The sequence below is a fragment of the Capricornis sumatraensis genome, chromosome 14, assembly GCF_032405125.1.
Source record: "Capricornis sumatraensis isolate serow.1 chromosome 14, serow.2, whole genome shotgun sequence".
NCBI classification, from domain to species: Eukaryota; Metazoa; Chordata; class Mammalia; order Artiodactyla; family Bovidae; genus Capricornis; species Capricornis sumatraensis.
The window spans coordinates 66,708,409-66,718,987 of record NC_091082.1 but is presented as its reverse complement, the minus strand read 5'-3'; the positions used below and the strand labels follow the sequence as shown (position 1 = coordinate 66,718,987).

The following is a 10,579-nucleotide window of genomic DNA, read 5'->3' as shown; positions in this document are numbered from 1 at the left end:
GTTGCTCAGTCGTGTCCGACTCTTTGTGACCCCATGAATTTCAGCACTCCAGGCTTCCCTGTCCATCACCAACTCCCGGAGTGCACTCAGACTCATGTCCATCGAGTCAGTGATGCCATCCAGCCATCTCATCCTCTGTCGTCCCCTTCTCCTCCTGCCCCCAATCCCTCCCAGCATCAGAGTCTTCTCCAATGAGTCAACTCTTCACATGAGGTGGCCAAAGTACTGGAGTTTCAGCTTTGACATCATTCCTTCCAAAGAAATCCCAGGGCTGATCTCCTTCAGAATGGACTGGTTGGATCTCCTTGCAGTCCAAGGGACTCTCAAGAGTCTTCTCCAACACAACAGTTCAAAAGCATCAATTCTTCGGCGCTCAGCCTTCTTCACTGTCCAACTCTCAACATCCATACATGACCACTGGAAAAACCATAGCCTTGACTAGACTTTGTTGACAAAGTATTGTCTCTGCTTTTTAATATGCCATCTAGGTTGGTCATAACTTTTTTTCCAAGGAGTAAGCGTCTTTTAATTTCATGGCTGCAGTCACCATCTGCAGTGATTTTGGATCCCCCCCAAAATAAAGTCTGACACTGTTTCCACTGTTTCCCCATCTATTTGCCATGAAGTGATGGGACCAGATGCCATGATCTTCGTTTTCTGAATGTTGAGCTTTAAGCCAACCTTTTCACTCTCCACTTTCACTTTCATCAAGAGTTAATCTCCGGGAATCTAGTTCTATCTACTCTTTTTTCCCTCCACCCTCCCTACACGCCCCGCCGCCTCTGGGGGAGTCCCCGGGGGACCAGGGGGCTCCGGCGCCCGGTAGAAGCTGGCGGGTGGCGCGGTCCGGGCTGTCGCCGCCTGCCTGGGTCAGTCCGTGTCGCACGCCCCCGGGCCTGTCGCCCGGCGCCCTTGCGCTCTTCCGGTCACCGGGGCGGGGCAGGCGGCGGCCGGCTCTTACTGCCGAGCTCGGACCTCTCCCCTCTGGAGACACTTGCTCTGGGCCATGGCGGCGGCGTGGGGACGGTGCGTGTCTCGGGCATGGCTCTGCAGGTGCGACCTGTCTCATCCCCAAACCCCTAAGGGCGGCCCCAGTTTCGGCCCCAATAACCCGACCCTTGTTCCGCTTTGCAGAACGGCCTGGCAGGGCTGCGGCCAAAACTACCGCGCCGCGCTGTCCACCGAGTTGAAGCGGCCCCTGGTCATTGAGGAGGTGTCCCTTCGCCCTGTCCAGCCGCACGAGGTAGGTGACTGGCCGGGCCCCTGGACGCCCTCTTCCCCGCGGCCACCACCCACAGCCCGCTGGCTCCCCTTCCGGACTGAGTTCCCGAGTGCTCAGCTAGGGGGCGCCCGTGAGACTGGAGCACAACTTTCTGCTGGGCTTCTAGATGGGCCCTTTCCAGGGTCACAAAAAGCCCAAAGTGCAAAGGGAAGATTGTTCCCCAAAACACAAATGTAGAAGGCCCCAGAGCTGTTGCCTCAGAAACAGAGAATTCTGATTTGCACACAACTTTGCATAACTGCCTGCAAGCTATTGATTTAACACAGATAAATGGACCCCATCCTTTGCTTCCCCTTCTTCAGTTGCAGCATCTAATTATCTGCCCTCCCTCCTTCCCTCAGCCAGCCCTATATTTCCATGATAATGTGCCTTGTGCCCTGCTCTGGTGTACTGCAGTGATTTGGGGTGGGTGGGATTATGTTAGGGTTGTGGGCATCTACCCGCATTTAGGGAGGTGGAAAATGTGGTAGTCACTTTGGCTTTGCCTCTCGATCACTCTGGTGACACTCATCTGGTGTGGAGAATGAGACTGACAAGGCGAAACAGGCAGTGAGTCTCAGGGTTGGAGACCACTGGGAGGGGAAGAAATGTGGCTGCAGTCCCAAAGTATCACTAATGCGAACTCTGGGACTAATTGGATAATTTGGGTGACTGTAGGCTAGCAGCTAGCCTGCTTCTTGGGATTCACATGCTGAAAGACGTCCATGTTGAGTTAAGGCGGAGTGGCTTCAGGAATTTATGTGTGCTATGGAGAAGGCAATGGCACCCCACTACAGTACTCTTGCCTGGAAAATCCCATGGATGGAGGAGCCTGGTGGGCTGCAGTCCACGGGGTCGCTAGGAGTCGGACATGACTGAGTGACTTCACATTCAGTTTTCACTTTCATGCATTGGAGAAGGAAATGGCAACCCACTCCAGTGTTCTTGCCTGGAGAGTCCCAAGGACGGGGGAGCCTGGCGGGCCGCCGTCTATGGGGTCGCACAGAGTCAGACACGACTGAAGCGACTTAGCAGCAGCAGCAGCAGCAGCATGCATGTCAGCACACAATGTTTGAGACAGTCATTGAGACAGCACACAAACAGCTTGAGAGCTGGGCTTCTTCATTCTGTTATTTGCCCAGACTGTTGTGTCAGGAATTAGCTCATGAGAGCTGGGACTATGTGAGTTTATCCATCATTAAATCTCCATAGTCTGGAACGGTGCCTGGCATGTGGCTGATGCTTAAAATATTGTTGAATGAATGCATTTTGTTCATAAAATATCTTCTTATCAATATGGTCACCTCTGTATGAAATGGGAAATGTAAACAGATAAATGAATGTCACCGATTCTGTCTCAGCCTTCATTTCCTCCCATGATTCCAAGCCCTGTTGAGTTGGGTTGGTATGTGACAGTAGTTCTTTAACTTCAGGCTGCATCAGATTTATCTTGTCAAAGGTGCTGGTCTCTAAAGTTTCTGAGTCAGTAGGTCAGGGGTTGAGAATCTGAACATCTAGCAAGTTGCCAGGTGACACTGAATCTGGTAGTCTGGGGAGCACACTATGAGAACCACTGCTTAACAAGGGCTACAGAAACTGCTGCAGGGCTCCCTCTGCTCTATCTCTGTCATGAAAACACATAAGCTGGGGAGTCTAGTTCTCGCTTCTAGAATTCCTGTTTCCCCAAACAGCTGATCGTGTTACCCTCTGCTTAAAATCTTTTAATGGCTTCCATTGTTCCATCTATCCTTGGGTTGGGAAGATCCCATGGAGAAGGAAATGGCAACCCACTCCAGTGTTCTTGCCTGGAAAGTCCCAGGGACAGAGGAGCCTGGTGGGCTGCAGTCTGTGGGGCCGCAGAGTCGGACATGACTGAGCAACTAAGCATACACTGGGCCTTTGCACAGGCTATTGGTTTTGTCTGTGCCAGGCTCCCCTCCTCCCTTTTGAATAGTTAACTCCTCACAGTTCTTACTTCCCTCAAAGGTCAAATCTCCCCATTATGTGCTTTCATAGCACCGTATATTTCTATCTGACATTTTGTGTAGGAGTTGTAGTTTAGCCCATAAACTCTCCTAATTATCCGGTTAATGTCTGTCTTCTGTACTATACTCTTAGCTCCTTGTCCATTTTGTCCTGTGATTGTGCACCAGTACTTAGTTCAGTACCTAGCATACAGTGGACATTCAGTAAATATTACCGTATAACTGAATGAACTTTGTCTCCAAAGATGTGTACTGATCTGCCTTGTTGCTCTATTTCCTTTGCAGGTCAGAGTTAATGTTCATTTCTGAGGGATTAACTTCGCTGATATTTTGGCCTGTCGTGGTCAGTATCAGGAGAGGCATCAACTTCTCTTCACACCCGGTGAGTATGAAAGGGCCAAGTGATTGCTTCAAAAAGCGAAGATATAGACTTTTAAAAGAGCTGCTTGATGGACATATACACATTGCTATATTTAAAATGGATAACCAACAAGGACCTACTTTATAGCATGTGGAGCTCTGCTCAATGTTATGTGGCAGCCTGGATGGGAGTGGGGTTTGGGGGAGAATGGGTACATGTGTGGGTATATCTGAGTTGCTCTGCTGTTCACCTGAAACTATCACAACATTGTTAATCAGCTATACCACAAAACAAAAAGTTCAAAAAAAATCATAATTGGTAGAAAAAAAAAAAGACCCATGTTCTTCATGAGTAGTACCATGGTGGTGTTTGCCTGCTGTCAGTGATGATTCAGATATGTCAGCTTCGGTACTTCCCTGGTGGTCCAGGGGTTAAGACTCCATGCTTCCAATGCAGGTTTGATCCCTGGTTGGGAAACTAAGATCCCACATGCTATGTGGTGTGGCCTCCCCCAACAAAAAAAAGACATCTCAGCCTTACTGCTAATTAGAATCACTAGAGCTGTGAAGGAAGGTTCTATGACTGTCTTGTTCAACATTATCCTGCCTGCCCACCCTGGCCCTGTTAGTACTCTTGTATCTGGCTCATACTAAATGCTCAATAAATACTTGATTGATTGATTGAAATACAGTTGACAAGCAATGTTATGTTAGTTTCAGGTGTACTAGGTAGTGATGTGACATTTGCATACATTATGGAATGACACCACAATAAGTCTAGTAACCCTGCGTCCCATACAGAGTTATCACAATATTACTATTTTCTTCTGCTCTATATTACATCTCTGTGGTTTTATTGTTTTCTAGAGACTTGTACCTCTTAATCTGCTTCACTTACTTCATCCACCTCTCAATAAATACTTTGAAAAGGCGTAAATGAACAAATAAAATTTTATGTATTATTATGCTCACCAGAATCCTGATCAGAATCATCAGTGGTCATAGTCATTCTCTTTCATTCCTTGACAGTTCCTCAGTTTTACTTTTTCACTGAAGGATCATAAACATCTGGTTGCAGCTACGACTCTCAGTCCTCACAAATACATTCCCCAAGAAACCTAATACCAAAGGATCAGGAAGAAGATACAGAGTTTATCCATTTCTTAGTAGGCTGCTCTCTGACTTGCATTATACTCAATCTGATTACATTTAGATCCCGAGTATGTGGACCAATGACTCATTTTTGTTGGTGAAATTTATTGAAAGAGATATAAGTATAGTTTGGTGTGTATCTATCTACTATATAAGTAATATGCAGTTATATACCGTAAATATACAGTACATGTATATTTTATACACCATAGGCACCACTGAAGATACAGTGATTGCAAAACAGTTGCAGTGTTTTGGCCTTAGGGCATTTGGTTATGCCTCAACAGTTGGAACTGGTTCCCTCTGTTTGTATTTGCTGACATGCTGGTTGGGGGGGAAGATGTCTTACTCAATTGAGTTATTCTTCTGGCAGCTCAAGTGGGAAATGTGTGATCATTAAACTCAGAAATTTTGGAGGTGGAGGAGGAAAGAGCAGACAACACCAGTTCATCCAACTGGGCCAAGTGCTGTATGCATGAATATAGTTCACGTCCTTGAGGGGCCTCATAGTCCAGAAGAGGATACCTGGGAATAGATAAATACCATATGATGAATATTATCATTGGGCATGCTGGAGGAGCCCAAGGCCCCAGAGATCAGGGTCAAAAGTACTTGTATACTCATGATTCTCTATTCTTTTGCCCATTCTTGAAATTTTCATTTGTGTCATGGTAAGAATGGGACTGCTATAGCTTTTCAAGTTGTGATCATGAAATCTTAATTCACTTTCCTGTGTGTTGCGTATAACACTCCTATTTTTCTTCCTGGATGGGGTAGGGGGGCGGAACACAAACACTTTTGGCTCCAGAAAGCTCATAGGACAGCCTGTCGATGAGAGTTTTCTCATCTCTCTGGTGCTGGGCTTTACAGATAACCTGATCTTTAAAATTTGTTTTAGGAATGGAGTTTTCTGGGATGGTATTGGAGACAGGCACAGATGTCAGCATGGTGAAAGAGGTAAATTAGTTGAATCTAGGGAACTGATGTGTGGGTAACTATGAGAAATAGTTCGTAGCCAGAGGGTCTTGCTTTTCCTGGACTTTGCCAGCGGACACCAAAGGCAGAATGAGATGGAGCGGGGAGAAACGAATTCTGAGTTGAGGGAAGGAAGCCTGACCTGGCTTCGTTAAACTTTTTATTACTAATGAAAGGCAGCACCTGGGGTTTTAGTTACTGAAAGGATAGAGAATTCTCAAGTTTCAGTATTTTGTGAGAGAAATGAATACTGGGATTCTAATTCATATCAGTTTTTTCCTTTCTCTGTTCAGTCATCGTCCAAAATGTGTTCAAATTGGCTTGGCCACCTGATGGGGGTTGTGTGAAAACAGCTGAATTATTTACTAAGCAGCAACACTGAATAGATAATTAAGGGAACCTGTGTCTTACTGGATCAGAAAGAACAATTTTCTTTCTTTTTTGGGTTAATTTGGGAAGGGGTTAAATGGCAAGAGCATACATTTGAACACACCCTTAATGGTATTTTCCCTTCAGGGAGATTGAGTCATTGGCCTGCCTGGCTTTGGTGGTATGGCTGAAGAATGACCACAAGGTAGCCCTGCTCCTCAATATTCATCCTTGGAGATTCTTTTTCTGCTGTCTTTCATTTTCACCTATCCCTCAGTCCTTCTCCTTTTCCTTTCTTTCTTTTATTTATTTATTTTTGTATTCTTTAGGTTATATCTTGTTTCTCAGCCAAGCATTTCTTTCTTTCAAATGCTAAACCCTTTTTTTTGTTGGTTTGCTTGTTTTGGTGTGACAACCATTGCATAGAGCTTTGTTTGTGTGGAGTGGTTTAATGAAGAAGGGCATTTTGCTTTCTGAGGCCTGGAACAATCGACTGGCTGTCCAACTGGACCATAGTTAGGTGGTTTTGGTAGAAAAACTGGTTTGAAGCCTTGATGTAATGAGCTTCTTCCTCGCGTCAAGCATGTGAAAGATAATCCTCCTGGGAGGTAGCCAGCTGGTGTAGGGGTGTGGTTGTCCAGGATGTGAATGGTGCCCCCTAGTGGTGGCTAGTACACACTTTTTTTTTTTTTAAACAGCTTTATTTAAGGTAAAATTTTTGTACCATGTTATTCACTAATTATATTAATACCGCAGTGGCATGTGTTATATCCTCTACAGATTGGTTCCTTCCTGATCCAGATGCCAGGCTTAGGATTTTTGAAAGCTGATGTGCCCACGTCTTGAAATTGACCATCACTTGCTTGGTCTTGACTTCCACTGGGCTTGGTTCCTGACACGTGTTGCCCTTTGCAAGTCAAGTCATAATATGTATTGAGCAGCCTTTATGAAGAGGTGCAGTGCTTAATCTGTAAGTCACTGTTATCTCTTTTATAGAACCTGTGGCAGATTCCAGAAAAGGTGTCCCTCCGAGAAGCTGCCGCCCCGCCCGTGTCCTATGGCCCTGCTATTTTCGCCCTGGAGCATCGGGCCTGTACCCGGCCTGGGTGAGGACTGTGTCGACGACAGAGGGATAGACGGCACCTGCTCTAACACCAGAAATGTCCACCAAGACCGTGGCCCTCTGTTCCCTTCCCTGACCTTGTGTACGTTCTAAGTCCCTTTGATCATGCTCGACTCTTTGCGACCCTATGGGCTGTAGCCCGCCAGGCTTCTCTGTCCATGGGATCCTCCAGGCAAGAATACTGGAGTGGGTTGCCATGCCTTCCTCTAGGGGATCTTCCCAACCCAGGGGTCAAACCGGAGTCTCTTACATCCCCTGCATCGGCAGGCAGGTTCTTTACCACTAGCGCCACGTGGGAAGCCCTCCGTGACCCTTACCTCACGGCTATCTAAGGAAAAGCCAAAGGAAGGGAGTGGCCCAAGATTGGAGCCTGGTGCCAGTGGGGATACCCTTTTGCCTGAGAGGGGACGGTAGACTGTGAACTTGGCCAATATGAATTTGGAGAAATCTTTCTCTCAAGTCTGACCCCTCTGGAGATCACTTCCTAGAAAACCTTACATTTTAGAGAGCTGGTTTATTTCAACTCATTTCACTCAGGTTTTAATGGAAGCCTGTGGCATTTGTTTCTGTGAGGCTTGGCTGGGCATCACAGGTCACAAATACTGTAGGCAGGTGGTGTGTTGGTAAAGAATCCACCTGCCAATGCAGTGGACATGGGTTTGATCTCTGGGTGGGGAGGATCCCTTGGAGAAGGAAATGGCAGTCCACTCCAGTATTCTGAAAAGTCTCATGGACAGAGGAGCCTGGCAGTCTACAGTCCATGGGGTCGCAAAGAGTGAGACAGGACTGAGCACTGAGTGACTGAGCCCAGCACACACATAGTGGTATTTGCCTCTTGAGGCTTGGCTGGGTATACTTAACAGGTATTTCAAGCTCAGAGGTGCTGAGTTTCTCACTTAACTGGGAGCGTTCCCACAGCTTCTTGCTCTTTTCTGAGAGCTCAGAATTGCTCCAGGGAGATGGGCTTAGAAGAACAGCGACTGCTACGTGATCATCAGCTTCTAAAATTTGGCAGTGTTTAGTATGGGAGTGATTTTAGGACAGAATTTAAGAAGCAGAAATTGGAGTGGTAGCGCAAAGGAAGGCTACCACTGAAATGAGGGAGAGGCTACCTAGAGAGACTAAGGACCCTCACCTGGGAATTCTTCGGGACTGGACCAGATTAGGACTGATCTACATATATAAACGGCCCAAGAGGCTGGAGAATGTTCATGTACGTGTATGTGTACACGAGGGGGTTAAACTAGATGAACTCTCAGTTCTCTTCTTGTTTTAAAATGTCCCATCTTCAGAATGTTCATGAAATCATATTGCTGGTGACTTTTGGTTTCTTGAGTAACACTCATCTTTCCCTGCACAGAGAAACTGTTTTAGTGACGGCAGCGGCTGGAGCCACAGGCCTCGCCGTGATAGATGTGGCCACAAACGTTCTTCAGGCCAAGGTATTTGCAAGTTCGATTCTCCATTAAAGAATATCACTCCTCCCGCTTTCAAACATGGAATATATTCCTTTATTTATAAAAAAAATCAGGTGCGAGGTACTGGGAACCTGTAAGTAGCCTGGAGTAGGGTCTTGCCATCTATGTGCTTGCAGACTAGTGAGGGCACTGAGGAGTAAGTCTCTTGTGCTTCCAGTTATTAGACCTTGGTAAGATTCAACTCGCCTCACACCCTCTGCAGATTCTATTCCTTCTACCTGGAAAGCTCTAAACTGTCTCCCCCTGAACTTCAAATTTAAACTCAGATGCTGTTTTTTTCAGGGGAGTATTCTGTGTCCCTCCCCTCCATGGGACTATTTCTATGTGGTCTCTGAGCATCTTGTACTTCTCTTTCATAGTGTGGTTAGCCCTGTTGGATCAATGTCTCCTTCCCACTGGACTGTAATCCCCCTCAAGGCAGGACCAGTATCGGTTTGATCCATTATTATAATCGCAGCAGCTAGCATGGTGCTGAGACCATCGTAGGCATTCAGTAATTATTATTATTTTGTACATTTATTTATTTATTTGGCTATGCTGGGTCTTCAGTCTTCATTGTATCCTGTAGGATCTTTAGTTGTGACATGCGTAACTCTTAGTTGCGGCTTGTGGGGTCTAGTCCCTTGACCAGGGATCAAACCTGGACCCCCTGCTTTGGGAGTGTGGGGTCTTCGCCACTGGACTACCAGAAAATTCCCTAAACAATTATTTCTTGAATGAATGAATAAATACATGAAAGAAAGACCCAATTCTCTATATGGGCTTTTCCTGGAGGCTGTGAGTGTCAGAGAAAAAGCATTTCTTGGAGAAGGTGGACATTTATGCTGACATTTACAGTTGACTCGCAGAAGAAGAGAAGGAAAGGGAAGGCCGTTTAAGTCATGGGAAGACAGAGACATAGGTACTAACATGATTCCATCAGGGAATGGCAAAGAGCATCTGTGGAGCAAAGGATGTGGGGAATGGTGGGGGTGACTCTAGAGAGGTGGGAGAGATAGGATCATGAAGCACTGAGGAATCTGAACATTTCTTGGAAACTGTCAGGCGCTATTGAAGATTTCACAGAGGAATGACATGATTATTTTTGCGTTTTTGCAAAGTTCGCTTTGGTAGCGATGGGGATGAGGGATGGGGCAAGGTCAGGGGGTCAGGTGTAGTGTGGAGGCAGTAGGGCAGGTTCTTGGAGCAATTGAGGCCAGAGGTTTTGGTCCTTGAAACAGGGCACTGGCGGTGATGATCAGAAGGATACCAAAGTAGAAGAAAATAGAGAATTTGCTGACTGGAGAGCATCCTAATATAGTTGAAGGAACAAGGACTTTGAAGTTGGCCTGCTGTGTTGTGCTTAGTTGCTCAGTCGTGTCTGACTCTGCGACCTCATGGACTGTAGCCTGTCAAGCTCCTCTGTTCATGGGGATTCTCCAGGCAAGAAGACTGGAGTGGGTTGCCATGCCCTGCTCCAGGGGATCTTCCCAACCCAGGGATCCCGCATTGCAGGCAGATTCTTTACCATCTGAGCCACCAGGGAAGCCCTGGAGTTAGCCTGACCTAGGTGCAAATTCTCCCTCTGTCTCTAGCTTAATAGCTTCAGTCACCTCATTTGTACAGTAGTGCTTTTCTCATAGTATGGTTGTGGGAATATTGAGATCGCATGTGTCATGTACCAGTCTGAGGCATAGTGTGTTGGGGAGGATCCTTTAAAAAGGGATCCTGGTATTATCAGACATGGAGTGGGAAGGCACAGCCTAGATGCACTTAGAGATTTGCCATTTGCTGGGACTGAGAACCTAGGAGGAATTGGTGAGCTCAGTTTTGGATGTGCTGAGTGTGAGCTTCCTCTGGTGCCTAGAGGCACAAAGATACTGTCCCGGTTTGGTGA

General features: G+C 46.5%; 1 pseudogene; it reads left to right on the top strand.

Annotated features, from left to right (window-relative positions):
• The first annotated feature begins 960 nt into the window (after positions 1–960).
• Positions 961–10,579, top strand: part of LOC138090871 (quinone oxidoreductase-like protein 2) — a 30,958-nt pseudogene continuing 21,339 nt past the window's right edge.